Source organism: Orbicella faveolata, unplaced genomic scaffold, assembly GCF_042242905.1.
Source record: "Orbicella faveolata isolate gen_17 unplaced genomic scaffold, um_ofav_v1 contig_46, whole genome shotgun sequence".
Classification (NCBI taxonomy): domain Eukaryota; kingdom Metazoa; phylum Cnidaria; class Anthozoa; order Scleractinia; family Merulinidae; genus Orbicella; species Orbicella faveolata.
In genome coordinates, this window is record NW_028301576.1 from 31,100,404 (window position 1) to 31,115,923 (window position 15,520).

At 39.2% G+C, this 15,520-nt stretch overlaps 2 pseudogenes; both read left to right on the forward strand.

Moving 5' to 3' along the window:
* Nucleotides 1–6,805: 6,805 nt before the first annotated feature.
* LOC149099691 (uncharacterized) lies at nt 6,806–8,138 on the forward strand (annotated as a pseudogene).
* A 5,802-nt stretch (nt 8,139–13,940) lies between these two features.
* On the forward strand, nt 13,941–15,135 carry LOC149099692 (uncharacterized; annotated as a pseudogene).
* Nucleotides 15,136–15,520: the final 385 nt, after the last annotated feature.

Below are 15,520 nucleotides of genomic sequence, written 5' to 3' on the forward strand. Positions count from 1 at the left end.
TCACTTGAATTTTTTGTGTGGGCAAACGGGGCTCTCGTGGCGCGGTGGTTCGTGTATATCTCACTGGTGCCGTTTATAATGTTCCGAGCGGGCAAAGCTCTTGGGGCACAGGCTACACTGTATCCTGGTCCTATTTGGTCCGTGTTTTTCTTGCTTATGGCGATTCATGGCTTTTCTTTGGGTGAAGGTTTTCCTACAGACTGGACAGTCCATGCTACAGTAACAACTGATATGCTTACGCGGATTTATAAGTTGCTTTTGGGCTGACCCTAGCCCCACACACGTACGTTCGTGATGCGCATTCACATTATGCGACAATTTCAACAACTCCACTGTAATTATTGCACCGATCACTGCACTAAACATTGCACCTTTGAAAATTCGTCAGAAGGAAACATTCTGTTCGTTTGCCCAGATCAAGCACAAATCACTCTGCACACTTAAAAAAACTTGCTGTAAATCCTCGTATTCAGTATTTGCATGCTCCAAAAATGACAGTGGTTATCACCATCGCCAACATGCAAGTGTTTTGAAGAGTTTGGAAATGGTGTTTTTTCACCAGCAGATAGCCAAAAGCATCTAGAAAACAGCTGTGTAAAGAATTTCATTTGTTGTCTAATGTTGTCGGTCTTTTGGAATTCAATATATGGTATTCATGCTGGTCGCTTTTTTTTTAATAGAAAGGTGTCGAGAGAGTTTGTCCTCTCAGGGGAACCCCTCCAATTCAGCCAGCATATGGAAAAAAGGTGTGGCCATGGTTAGAGGGGCTGGTCCAAAAATTTATTTGTCCAAAACATTAATAGTTCATGCAAGCCTGCATCAAATTCTTCAGGAGTTGAAACTGAGTTTTTTTCTGGCTGGACAGTACAATTCTTGTTTTATCCCCATAAAAAGGTGTTTGGGGGGCAGTCATCTCTCTAAAACTGTGAAGGCTGCTCTGTTGTGGATGTTGAAAAAGCCTTCTTGAAATCATCGTCTGGATGAAACAACCGTGGAAGAGAGCAGTCTCATCTGCATTGAACATTTGTAAAATAAAAGATCTGCCTCTGGGGAGTTTTTTTTGTCCATCCTGCGATCTGCACCTTTTCTTCCATAATAGATTGGAAAGCTCTGGTCAATTCGTCTCCGTCTATTTTACCAAGTTTGCCACTTTTTTTTATCATAGGAATAATACTATCATAGGAAAAAAATAATATCATAGGAAAAAATAATATCATAGGAAAAAATAATATCATAGGAAAAAATAATATCATAGGAAAATAATAATATCATAGGAAAATAATATTATAGGACAAAAGATAATATCATAGAATTTTCTCCATCAGTCTGTACGTGGCAACGCCTAAAAAATCAAGTGACAACAGGCTACGTATTAGCTGCTTCTAGTCTTGGAATCTTCCACGAACTCCAGGACACGCATAGACCACGTCCGCCCCATGTTTTATCAATCAGTTTCTTCAGTTCGTCAGAATCCAGGCCCTTCTAATTGATATTTCTTTAGAACATATCTGTGTGTCTTGGTGCATTTCTTCCAGCGTGCCATCGGGATGGAGATTGCTGTAGCTGTTGCATTGGCGGGGAAAACAGCAAGGACATCCCTGCCACAGACAGCCGTGGAACACCTAGCTGGTTCGAGTGGTGGGATCGCCTGCTAGCCATGGACATGCCTTCCAAAGGATGAATCATGTCAAATCATTCCTGTTGCACACAAGTTTTTGCAATTGTATATTTTACACCCTGTCCTTAATTATATGTAATAAGCAAATGCCCAAACAAATGCATTTTTTTATGGCTTTATTTGTGATTTTTCTTCAGTGACATTTGAATTTTCAACACTGACGTTGAACTCCTAGCCGGTTCGAGTGGTGGGATCGCCTGCTAGTCACTTGACAACAAGCTGCAAATTAGCAGATACTACGAAGACGAGGAAGGATGCCAGCTCACTTCTTCCAAGTCAGCCCCATGTTTATCAATCAGTTTCTTCAGTTCGTTAGATCCAGGCCCTTCTAATGGATATTTTTTTTTCTCATCGCATTTTTAGAACATATCTGTGTGCCTGTCTTCGTACATTTTCTTCCAGCATGCCACCGGCATTGATGTTACTGTATTGTTCCCGATGAGGATGGGGATGGCAACGAGGGCATCCGTGCCACAGACAGCCGTTGAACTCCTAGCCGGTTCGAGTGGTGGGATCGCCTGCTAGTCGCTTGACTACAAAGGACCAAAGCGTCATGTTTTGCTTGCGATGGCTAAACTTAAACATGCGTCAAGACGACCAAGAAGGTGGCATTTTTTTTCGTCTGTTCCTTCATGTAACGCTGAGAACCAGTGAGCACACTGGTCTAAAAAACATCTGTGAGGGGAATCTTTACCAAAATTGCATAATAAGGTTGGGGTAAGATTATTTAAAATGTCAAGCCCTGGATTACGACATGTAATTTCAGGCCCATGTAGATGTCTAACAAAGCCAGCAGCAAGCTTTAAAAAATCTCAATTTCATTTATTGTGCATTCTCTCCCAAAAAATGTTACATGGAGATCCATAGGGTTGTTTTTGATGTATTGTGGTGGTGGTATATTAAATAGGGAAGCTGCCAGCATAGCCCCCTATGGCCAGTACAAATTAATTATAAAAAATATATACATCATCTGTGCAGTTGTAGTTGGTCATCTACAAAATAATTGCACTCTTGTTTAAAAAACTATAAAAAATCCTTCCAAAAATATCTCGTCTCTGTGTGGAACCTCTTCTTCTGGGCTGGAATTTCCCCCCCCCCCTTTGCCAGAGCTAAGCTCAAAGTGAGATGGATGGTGTCGAGGTCAAGTGTTTGGTCTGGTTCCATTAGCCATAAACCTCTTGAGGATGGTTTTTGAATTCACATAAGAAGTCTGTCTTGGTAAGTTGGAGGCCATTGATCCAAAAAATAGTTTAGTGCAGTCATGTAAAAACTTGAGAGGACCAGTACCACTGACGACGGTGCTGTCTAAACCATGGGTTGAACACAATTTCAATACTGTCAGTGTTGACTTTCATTGCCTCAGCAAGGGAAGTAGCACCAATGCCCTTGGAATCCAAATTCAACACTGGGAGAAAAAAAAAACAAATTTTTACAGGCTGATGACTGTAATGCTTGACTCAGGTGTAGTGTGGTTACTTTACAGGCTGGTTCCAATAGCCATGTACCTCTTGAGGATGGCTTTTGAATTCATGTAATAAGTCTGTCTTGGTAAGCTTGAGGCTATTGATCCAAAAATAGTTTAGTGCAGTCAATTAATCAATGCATGAAAACTAGAAAGTTACCTCTCGAGCTCTCTCCAGGAGCCCCTTGTTCATCATCATCAAACCCAACCTGGAACCATAAAAAGAAAGAGATAAGAAAATCTGAACTATTTGTATGTACTTCAGGTTGAAGACAATTTCAATTCTGTCAGCGTTGTGTTGACTTTGAGGGCCTCAGAAAGAAAAGTAGCACCACCAATGCCCTCTGAATCCAAATTCAACAGTGAGAGAAAAAAAAACAAACTTTTTACATGGTGTAACATGCCAGTAAAGGCTCATTTTTTGGTCAAAGACTATAGCAGAACCCACGAGCAAGACATGATGATAATATAAAAAATAAAAATCCTATACTCTAGCTGGTAAATGTTCCAGCTATTTTTCATAGTAATAACCTTGACTGCTCTCTTCTTTTTAGCTGGTACTTTTCTTGTTATTTTTTTCGTAGTAATCTTGTAATAACCTTGACTGCTCTCTTCTTTTTAGTAGCCAAGCAGGAAAGGAAGTAGGTACTTTTGGTCACTTTGGACAAAATTTTGTACATCCTCCCATTTTCTAGGAGACTGGGGGAAAACATTATTAGGTTACAGATGCCAACCTTCCTGTTGCTTGAGGTTTCCAAATCCATTCTCTGGGGACTTTTTTGGCCAAAAGCTTTGTCAAAGTATTTTCTTGCATTTGTCTCCATTTCCTTCTATGTCTTTTTTCTGTCTCTCTCGACAGTATTATACCAGCCCAGCTAGCGGTCAACAAATTTTAAATGGACTAAAAAATGTTACTACTATCATAAAAAATATAGCACAAGAAAAAATAATAGAATATAGTATAAGAAAAAATAATACCATATAAAATGTACACACCTTAGAATTATTGGGTTCTTATTCTGTGGTGGAATTCCCCTCTTCAATATAGGTCCTTGTGCAAAAAATGGACCAGTTTGTTGGTCAGATTAAAAAAACCAAATTACAACATCCATTGGTGTGCCCTGGCTTTACTAACCCCCACTGTTCAAACTGCAGAGTACAAACTGATGAATCTTCAGTTGATTACACTTGGTAAACTGCTGGTCACATTTATCAAAGTTACACTGTACCTATAAAATGGTGCAGTAACAGCCCAGTAATTGAGTTTAATATGAATCCACCATACAAGATTCTCCACCAAAACAATTTTAGCTTCTACCCTGCTAATAGGGTTTGAAGAGTCTTTGCTAACCTGCCAAAGTCTAGCAGCCTTGGTGTTTCAGGTTCTTCTGACTGCCTGCAAATACTCCTAGGGAAAGAAGCCCATCTTCCTGACAAATGGTAGGCTGTGGGATTTTTTCAGTGTACATGAGTCTATACGGCGAGTTCTTTGACAACGTGAATGTGGACCAAAAAAAAGGTTGGTTTGCTTACTCTCCTTTTAACATAATTTCTTTGGAATGACTGGTTGAGCTCCTGTTAAGAGGTTTGTTCCAAAGCCTTTTGGAAAAAAGGCTCTTGGTCTGCTTGGAAGCCTTTAGGAAAAAAGGCTTCTACTTAAATGCTTTGATGTTTTTGGCCGGCTGGAAGAACTTGTGGGTTAACATATGCCAGCCCCCTTCCCCCCCCCAAAAATGGACATTCTACCAAGTAGCCTAACAGGTGCTTCATTGAAAATTGTTTATAATACTGATCAACAGAGATGGCTTGTTGTTAAACACATCAACCAAATAACAAAAAAAAAATTATAATCTCTTTTTTTACTGGCAAGTAAAATGGAGAGTCTGGGTTGGATGGTTTTTTCTCCTTTCAAAGATTTCCCTGTCTGGTGCTGTCCAATCAGCATGATTCTACCAAGTAGCCTAACAGGTGCAGCATTGATTGAAACTGTTTGATGGTTTATATTTTAAAAAATTGATAATCTTTTTACTGGCAAGTAAAAATGGAGAGTCTGGGTTGAATGTTTTTTTCTCCTTTCAAAGATTTCTTCAGGCTGGTTTTTCCTGTCTTGTCCTGTCCAATCAACATGACTGAGCAGCCTTTTTTTTCATCTTGTGCATAAAATGGTAATGGCAATCATCCTCTTATATCAAACCATGGCCCATCAAAGGCCAGGGGGAAAAAACAGTAATAACTCACCTATTTCGTCGAGACCGGCTTAGTTTCACTCCATACAATAGCTGGAACAAGGTGACGGACCAGCTTTCCATTCTTGTTAACCGCAAGTATGTTAAAAAAAAATATACTGGGTAGTTTGTTTGAGCAAGCGCCAAGCTTTTCACTTCCATTGAACACCGAGCGCTCAGGTCTCTCTCTTCGCTAACAGTGGTTTAAAACATACATGTTTTTTTTTGCACTGCTCAAAAAACCCCACCCGTCCACTCGATATACCTTCTTAATGGAAACTAGAATTAAGGAGAAACAAAAATCTATGCTAATTAAGATCATATATTCAGACACTGTTATAGTTTTTGGTGTGAGTAGCTGCAGTTGTCCATTTTTCAAGAAGGTGTATTCTTTGATACCAAGATCAAAAATGGTCTCTGAAAAATCTTTTTTGGGGGGTGCCTAGCCTCCCCTCAGTTAGACAAAAACAACTTGGATATTTTTAAAGTCATGCTCATTTTGTGTGGTCATTTTTGAAAAGGTTGACAGCCACAGAGAGCATTTCGAAAATGGTTGTATATTTTTTAGCGAAGTAACATGTGGTCTATCTTGAAAGGGAGGGGGCAGACAAAACAAAATTATGACCATCTCGCCTTTACTCGAAGTTTTTTTGATGAACTTTCGAACATCACCTCGTGGTATCAAATAGGATTTACCCTCACACATGGCTGGAAATGTGCTAAAGGTTTGTATTTGGCAGGAACAATGTCATTCTCAATCCAGACCCTCTCCTACACTGCCATTGCCATCGCTCAAAAAATATGAGTTGCTAAAGGTCCCTATTACTGAATTAGGGGAGACTTCTGACTTTTCCGGTAGGTCAACCTTTTACTGGGAGATTTTTTGGAGTCTTCTTCACCCAAGGCACACTGAACTGCATTTGAAAGCACTGTTTGAAAATAATATCAAAGGAAATAATTAGCTGCAGTCTTTGGGAATGAAAAAGTCATAATTTTGTCCTGACTTACTTTTAGGAGTAGTTGTTTGAATTTGGATGGATCTGTAGTTTATTCGGGTGGTCTGAGTTTGATGACTCCTTACCTTGAGAAATTAGAAATATAGTAATTATGCCAATGAGAACAAAATCTTGCATACAGTGTATCTTTAATAAGTACTACAAGCAAATAAGGTTTGTTGGGAACAGGATGTGCGTGTGCAAAGTTTGCTCGGTAAGATCTCAGTTTTCTTACCTGTAACTGGTGGATAATTGCAGTTTGTGTAGCGTTGTTGTAATTTATTTCTTTATATGTTTGTGAGGCAGCTTCTTCTTTCTCTGGAGACACTAGCACTGCAACTGATATGTTTCTGGGTGACTTAGGTCGCGGGTTTCCATTGACTGTAAATATACAAGCCTTCATTTTTGTAGGGGTCTGGTCAAGGGTTTATTCTGGAGATTTCACATGGATGTGAGAATCTGATGATCTGTCAAGCAATTTGGACAGGACCTACGTTTTAATAAATCAGAAATTGATAATGTTAGTACATGGGAAACTTGTTGAGAAGGGTGACAACGATATTACATAGCCTTCAAATTGCGGCTGCAGAAGGCTGCTTTCCAACTCTGTATCATAACTTAATTATCAACCAAAGCAGCTTTGCGTGGAGCACAAGATAGTTATGTCCTTTTGTCCCTGCGTCCTGCCGTAGAAGAAGCAAGTATTACCTAGCTTAGTGCAGCCATTAATATTTTTACTGGGAACTTGAAATTGACGCTCCCAATCAAACACATCACAAGCAAACTATTATGACTGAAGCTGTCTATTTTGTGAGGATATTGAAACACTCTATAGCTATGGGAACAACATTTTCAAGCCAACTCAACAACAAAAAAAAGATGTTAAACTAGTCATAGGTATATTAAACAATGCAAACCGTTACCTCCAAGTTTCTACATTTTGCAAAAGCTGAACGGACAGCTGAGCGACTCATTCCATTCTTTGCTTGTTTTTCGTTGTTTCTGTCCAGTTGCTTGATTGCAAGGTTCCACAGTGAAGTGGAAAATCGTTGGCGCTGCATCTTTCTTGAGTACAAGCCGACGAGCCTTAAAAGAGGGTCCCAACAAACTCCTTGGGCCGAGTGATGGCGGAGTAGGAGCACGCTAAAAGCCATTCGCCTTCCAAAAGCTTTTCATGGCCGAAAAAATTATCTGACTTTATCAGAAAATGCAGAAATAGATCGTCTACAAGTTCTGGAGACAAGACTTTGCCTTTGCATGGAGCAAAAAAACTCAGAGATCTTGCAGAAATGGCAGATGAGAACACGAACAGCGACTACGAGGCAAACGATGAAATCATGGAGGCTCTCAGCAAAATCGAACAATTTGGAGAACAACTGAACTCCATCATCACGAGACTGAGTAAGCTTGATTCAATTGAAAGCTCCGTCAGAAATATTGAAACCAATTTGGGGAACCTCAAAGCAAGAACGGCCAAGCTCGAAGAGTTTGAAGCAACGGCTAAGAACGATATAGCAGAATTAAAGAAGTCTTGCAGTTTCAATGGCAACAAGTGTAAGGAACATCGAGATGCGTTAAAGAAGCAGATGGAAGAGCAAAATGAAAGAATAACCTCTCTGATTGAGAGCGAGAGAAAGCTCACCGACCAAATAAACGACATCACCTCCAAGAACCTCTACCTTGAAGCTTATTCCAGGAGAGAGAATATCAAATTTTTCAATATCCCAGAAGTACGAGAATAAGATACCGAAGAAGTGTTAAGAAATTTTATGGAATGAGATCTTCACTACCACAACGCCCGCAGCATTGAAACTCAACGTGTACACTGTCTAACAACCCAACAGAATAGCGACACAGCTCCACGTCCTATAATTGCCAGACTTCTTCGATATAAAGATGTCAAGGAAATTTTCTCTTTAGGCCGATGACTGGAAGAGACTGATATCCAAATGTTTCACGATCTTCCATTGGAAATCATCAAGCACCGGAAAGATCAAATGGCAGTTTTCAAATAAGCATGATGACAAGGCATGAGGGCATCTTTCAGCAAGAGCCAGCCCGACAAGTTGTTTATCAATGGCAATTTTTGTTTATGCTTTATTTTTTTTAATACTTGCTTAAATACTCGCGCTTTAGTATGTTTATATGTAACCGTTTGTGTTTTCATGTCACCAGCTTACTCTTCGTATTATTACAATGCTGTTTTGTCGACTCCAGTATGCATTGCTATGTAAACTACCTCGCTAAAAATATTTCTACATTTTTTGCTTACAATTTCTCTCAAAGCTTAAAAAATACAATTTCTGAACTGTATGCAAAACATTTTTGTCTGGTAATAACACTGTTATTGTCGAATAATCAAGCAGTGCAGATATCTGTTGTATCTCCTATTATTTCAATTCAAAAGAGATAACAATACTATCACGGTAGCTTCTCGCAATGTACGGGGCCTTGGGAATAACGCTAAAAGAAGAGAAACTTTTAATTGGCTCAGATCTAAAAAATATGTGATTTACATGTTGCAAGAAGTACATTCGCAAGAAAATTCTCACCTGTGGGCTACTGAATGGGGGTACCAAAGCATTTTCAGCTCTTTTTCTAGCAGCAAAGCTGGCGTAAGCATTCTTTTTAATAATAACTTCGATCTTCAAATTATGAAAACCTATATCGATGATTCAGGGCACTTTATCTTGTTTGACTTAAAAACAGATGGAAAAAGTATAACCTTAACAAATATTTACGCTCCAAACGAAGATGATCCTGCTTTCTTTAAAAATCTCCTTGATCACATTCAAGATTTCGAAGGAGACGAAATCATCATTGGAGGCGATTTCAATCTCGTTCTTAATGTAGAGAAAGATCAAAAAGGGGGCCTGTCCAAAACACATCACAATGCGCAAAAAACCATCCTTGAGATATGCAATAACCTCAATCTTGTTGATGCCTGGAGAATATTGAACCCCGAAGAAAGAAGGTATACTTGGCACCAAACACAGCCTACTGTCCACTGTAGACTAGATTTCTTCTTAACAAGTCGGAGTTTGCTGGGTAGCATTATCTCCGCAAACATTCTACCGGGCTTTAAGACAGACCACTCAATGATCACATTAAGTAAATCTCTTCACTCAAACCCAAGAGGGCCTGGTTTTTGGAAACTCAACATATCCCTTCTGGCCGATAAGGATTACATTGATTTGATAAGGTTAACTATCCATGAAACACAGAACGAATACAAAAACGATGAGTCATTAAACCCTGCACTTCTTTGGGATATGATCAAACTTAAAACTGGGGAGAAATCTCTTAGCTTCGCTGCTGCCAAAAAGCATAAAACTTTGCATAAACAGCATGAGTTAGAAGAAAAAATTGCCTTACTAGAAGAGGAACTGGAACAGCCAGCTGCCATCAGCAAAATGCAAAAAACAAATAAAACAGAACAACTTGAGTTATTCAAAATTGAATTAGAAGAGATTATCAAAGTACATACCCAAGGGGCAATCTTGAGATGTAAAATTAAATGGTACAATGAAGGCGAAAAAAACACCAAATATTTTCTAAACCTTGAGAAAAGACACTTCAAAATGAGTGCAATAAGCCAGCTTAAAAGCACTGATCAAGAATTTGTCACATCTGACAAAGAAATCCTTGCTGATTGTGAAACCTTTTATAAAGAACTCTACACATCCCAAAAAAATGTGATACCAACAGAAAACGATCTTTTTCAACCTGAAAGTGACACGGTTCTGGACAACAACGAGGCAATGAGTTGCGGAGGACATTTAACAGAACAAAAGTGCGTAAAAGCTTTGAGAAGCATGGATCGGGAGAAAACCCTTGGAACTGATGGACTCCTGGCTGAATTCTACAAAATTTTTTGGAAAGACTTGTCTCCTCTTCTAATAAGTGCACTCAACTATTCATATGATGAAGGAAGCCTTTCGATCACACAGAGATGCAGAATCATTAAACTCATACCAAAAAAAGATGCAGAACTGCACTTAATTAAAAACTGGTGGCCACTAACTCTTATCAACGGCGACTACAAAATAGCTGCAAAAGCTATCGCAAACCGAATAAAATCTGTTATCTCAAAACTTATCAATAATGACCAGACTGGTTTCCTAAAAGGACAATTTATTGGAGAAAACATTAGATTGATAGATACTACGATTATCAGTTGAGTAAGGCGGGACGAAAGTTTGGTCACCAAGTTTTAACGTAGAAATCGCGTTGTTGTCACGAGCAACTGGCTCCGTATCCGTTGGCAACTTGTCGGCCTTTGATGTCAATTGGCAGCAAAGCGCGCGAAATTGTAGGCGACGTGACAGGCGACCAACGGCTGTTGATATTGTTACCAACAGAAACGAGGTACAGTACAGCCCAAAAATAATGCATGCGCAAGAAGTGGTGCAAGAAGTAAAAATGTTGTGTTTTTGCGGTTTACCTGCAAGAACATTCGAAACGCAAGAAGTTGAAAGTCTAACCGCAAGAAGCCGCAAGAAGTTGAAAATCTAACCGCAAGAAGCCGCAAGAACTTATGAATCTTACTGCAAGCCGCAAGAAGGCACAAGAAGTTGTTGCAGGTCAAACAGTCTGTTCGGTTATAAGTGCCATGTTGGTGGTCGAAATGCTCAGCATTTGCTCGCAATGTTATCCATAAGATATGTCACTGCAGTGGGTAGAGATATATTTCCAACAGCTGAGACCAGATCTGGATTTATGTTTGCTTATACTGTGAAAATAATATCGAACGCACTCGCGTGTTCATGATACCTATGGGAAAAAAGCCCTTCGATCACTTGAACAGTCTGCTGGCAGATTATGCGACAATCACAAATCGTCTCCAAGTAATGAAGCTCATGAAGAAACAGTCCACGTAGAAAAATCGAACTACGATGTAGTTAGTCTGGGGTCCAACGCTTTTTGCTTCTGAATGCAAAATTCATTATCATTCAGAAGTGTTGTCTTCTTCTTGCGGGTATGTGAGCGAAGACAACTTTTGTTCAAATCGCACACTGAACCGCAAAGACTGCGTGTGCACTACGATGTTGTAAGTTTCTTTAAGAACTTTTCGCAGAATTAGTATTACACGCGAAAAGCCCTTGAAGAAAATATATTTTGTGTTTCTAAACAAACAGTAATCAAGGAAACTTGAAAGTCGCCTATGGAAGCCAACTTCGTAAATTCTACCCTGTTTGCGATGCGGTAAAACATTACTGGTATAACTATGGTTGTGATAAGCACATAAATGATCTTCTGAACAGCGAAATCTTATGAGTTTGCCTTATGCATTCCTCTTATTTCGAAGAGAATCCCATTGAATGAAATCTTTCAAGACAGCATGCACTGATAACAATCATGTTGTTGTGACGCCTTGAATTTGCATAAACTCTTCAAACATTACTGATGAGTGAAAAGTCACGCTTTTGTCGTGCATGCATGTAGTCCTGTGCTTGTTTTCGCCGACTAAGAAACTTGCTTGTTTCAAAATTTGGGTTACACTTGGAAGTTACTTCCCAGTAAATATGTTTTTTTAACCTTTGTCCCGGACAGAAAAAGCCATTTCAAATAAACTCATTTCACGCCGCTGTCATACTGCAGGTCCGGGACTCCGGGACACATCGTAGTAACATTGTAAACAGTAAAATTTCCTCCATGTCACCGGAAAGCAAAACAAAGTGAACCCAGTATCTAGTTCAGAACCAACCGATAAAACATGCACTGTTACTAAACTGATGAAAATAATTATAGACCAACAAAAAGCCAAAGGCCTTATCTCTGTCTCAATCTGTAAAGTTATTTTGAGACGCTCTTGATTCACAGGTTGCTTAGCACGTGACCAAAATCTTCCCACTGTCAGAGATAAAATCTACCGACTGATTTATTCACGAACGAGAACTCTCTCCAGGGATGACCTCAACAGCGCTTAGACTTTATATGGCTTACACTTTAGAACTTATAATATTAGTCACATCATTAAGAAGCTTCCCAAAATCTCTTGTGTAACGGTAGCTGTATACGTAGTAAGGTCGATGATTCAGTTGTTTGTTAGTCGGTATGGCTGAGAATCAACTTCTTCTGTTATATTTGTTTACGTTTTGATGGATTGAAATACAGCTTTGTGGAACATGTAAACAACAGCTCACGCCGATCAACGAATTCGAAGTTTAATCAAACGCGCATCCGTTCATTACTTTTTCTTTGGTCGTTCCCGGGGATCGGTCCAAATTTGAGTTAAGTTAGACTCATGAAAAGTTCGTTGTCTGAACTGAACTTTAGAGTTTAAATTGTCAAGAGTTAAGAATTTGTCATGTTAATGCTTCTTATGGTAAGTGCGGCGCTAGTTATGTTTTTTTTCGTTGTCTGCTAGTTGTGTTTTTTAGAACCCGTCGCCAAGACGGTACTGTCTTGATACGGATTTTCGCGTGCTAAGAGTGTTAGTGCAAAGAAGTTCTTGTGGGTTGAAAATCCTACCACAAAGAAGTTCTTGTGTATAAAAAATCACACTGCAAAGAAGTTCTTGTGGTTTTAACTCCTAACCGCAAAGAAGTTCTTGCGTCTTGCAGGATCCAAGCACAAGCGACCCGCAAGAAGCCGCAAGAAGTTGACGGCATGCGGACCCAAAAAGAAGTTCTTGCGCGTGCATTATTTTTGGGCTGTACTGTAGGTTGCCCATGACAACACCATAATTTTGACGCCAAAACTTCGTAACCAAACTTCCCTCGTGCCTTACTTAACTGATAATCGTAGTAACATCATGAACTACGCTTCTCAAAAAAACATCCCAGGGCTATTGCTTTTTATAGATTTTGAAAAGGCATTTGGCTCGCTGGAATGGTCCTTTATTGAGCACACGCTCCAGTATTTTGGATTTGGCTCTTCTTTGATAAGCTGGTTCAAACATTTTACAAGAACATCGAAAGCTGTGTCCTAGACAATGGCTGGGTGAGTTGTTTTTTCAACTTCAAAGAGGTGTTAGGCAAGGTTGCCCTCTTTTGCCGTACCTATTTATATCATCTGCTGAAATCTTAGCTAAAGCAGCCAGATAGAACAAGAACATTAAAGGAATATCTGTAAACAACTCAGAAATTAAAATTAGCCAGTATGCAGATGACACAACCTTCATTCTTAACAGCACTAGCTAGTCATTATCCGCCACACTTCAGACGAGCGAAACTTTCGGCAGTATGTCTGGCCTCAGACTCAACAGTGAAAAGACCGAAGCTCTATGGATTGGATCAATGGTGGGAAATAAGGGAAAACTTTTTCCCGAGAAGAACTTTAAATGGCCAGAAAACAAAGTAAAGGTCCTTGGTGTCTGGCTTTCTACCAATCCCAATATCACATTAAATATAAACTATAGAGAAAAAGCGGACAAAATTAAAAACATCTTAAGCAATTGGAAGTATCGCCGGCTAACATTACTCACCAAAATCCAAGTTATTAAAAGCTTAGCAGCATCTCAACTTACGTGTATTTTAGCTCTGCTGGCAACAAATCATAAAACTATCAAAGAAATAAACAATCTTTTCTACAGCTTTCTTTGGGACAATAAGGGCGATAAGATTAAGCGAAGTGTCATGATAACCGACTATAAAAACGGAGGGTTAAAAATGGTTGACAATGCTTCATCTACCAAATCACTCAAGACTGTTTGGAATAAAAAATACCTTGATGATTCTAACTGCAGAAAATGGAAAGAATTTTTTGAACTTGAAGTTAGGAAATATGGTGGCAAACTAGTCTTTACATGTAATTTAAACAAGCTTGACACTTCAAAGTTGATATCGATCCAAGACTCTTTTCTACAAGAAATTTTAGAAATATGGTCAGAGGTTAACTTTGATGATAAAATCAAAACCGAGCAGCAATTTCTTGAACAACACATATGGCATAATTCACTAATTAGGATCGAAAACAGACCAGTCCAAACATCTTTTCCTACATGGAATCACTAAGGTAGCCCAGTTAATGACAGACTCACGCAGTTTTCTCCCCCTTGCAGATTTTATCAGCACTTACAATATACAAATACCACCCATTAAGTATTTTGGCCTTATTTCTGCCCTTCGGCACCATTATAACACTAACTTTCTTGGTAAAGAACCTAGTAGCACAGACACTCCCAATACCTTCTCTGAGACTTTCATTAAGAACGATAAAGCGAACAGAGCTGTGTACCAGAAGCTCCTCTCTTTCAAAAGCACCATTCCTTTTAAAAGCCAAGATAAATGGAATGACAGCATTAAATCTGATGAAAGATATTCTGCTGACTGCACTAGCGCCTATTGTCTGGCAGCTAGGTGCACAAAAAGCACAAAACTCGTAAATTTTCAATTCAGATTCCTTCATCATATTTTACCAACAAACCTTTTCTTAACAAAAATTGATATAAAGCAGGACCCAAACTGCTCCTTTTGTACAAACCATCCCAAAAACCTGATCCACCTCTTCTGGAACTGTACAATAGTAGCCACCTTTTGGGAAAATTTGACTGAAAAACTTAAGCAGGTCGATCTAATGACGATGGACTATTCAAAACACACCGCCATATATCTGGATCTGAGACTGGACACCTCTAAGTTGTATATATGGAGCTGCAGGGTCAACAAGAAGATCCCGATTTTAACAGCTTTTCTTGTGTCCCTAAAATCACAGTTTCGCAGAGTCCAACAACCTCGATGCATTTTCTAAGAAATGGAATCCTTTACTTCCACTTCTATGATTAATTATTTAACAATTAGACCTGTAGCCCTTGTGGGCTACGGGTCAATAGCCCATGAGGCTTTGCCTCATGGGCTATTGACCCGTGGCCCTTGAGGGTGAAGGGTCTAATTGTTTTAGTATCACCCAACTAGTCGGACAGAAAAGGTAATAATAAAGTTAGCAAATACAAGTTGAAGAAATATTTATTTGGGAATAAAACGAAAGAAAGCGTCACACTCGATGGCACCAATTTCGCTACTCGATGACTATTACTAATAGTCCCCTAGTAGCGTAGCCAATCAAAATGCAGGATTTCCATTAGTCCACTAGTTGGGTGATACTAATAATTATTAGTAATTGTTGTTAATAAAATTACTATATCAAGTACGTAGTTATTGGATAATAATATTAAAAAAACTAAAAACCGGGTAGAGGAGTCGCCTTTTTTTTCTTT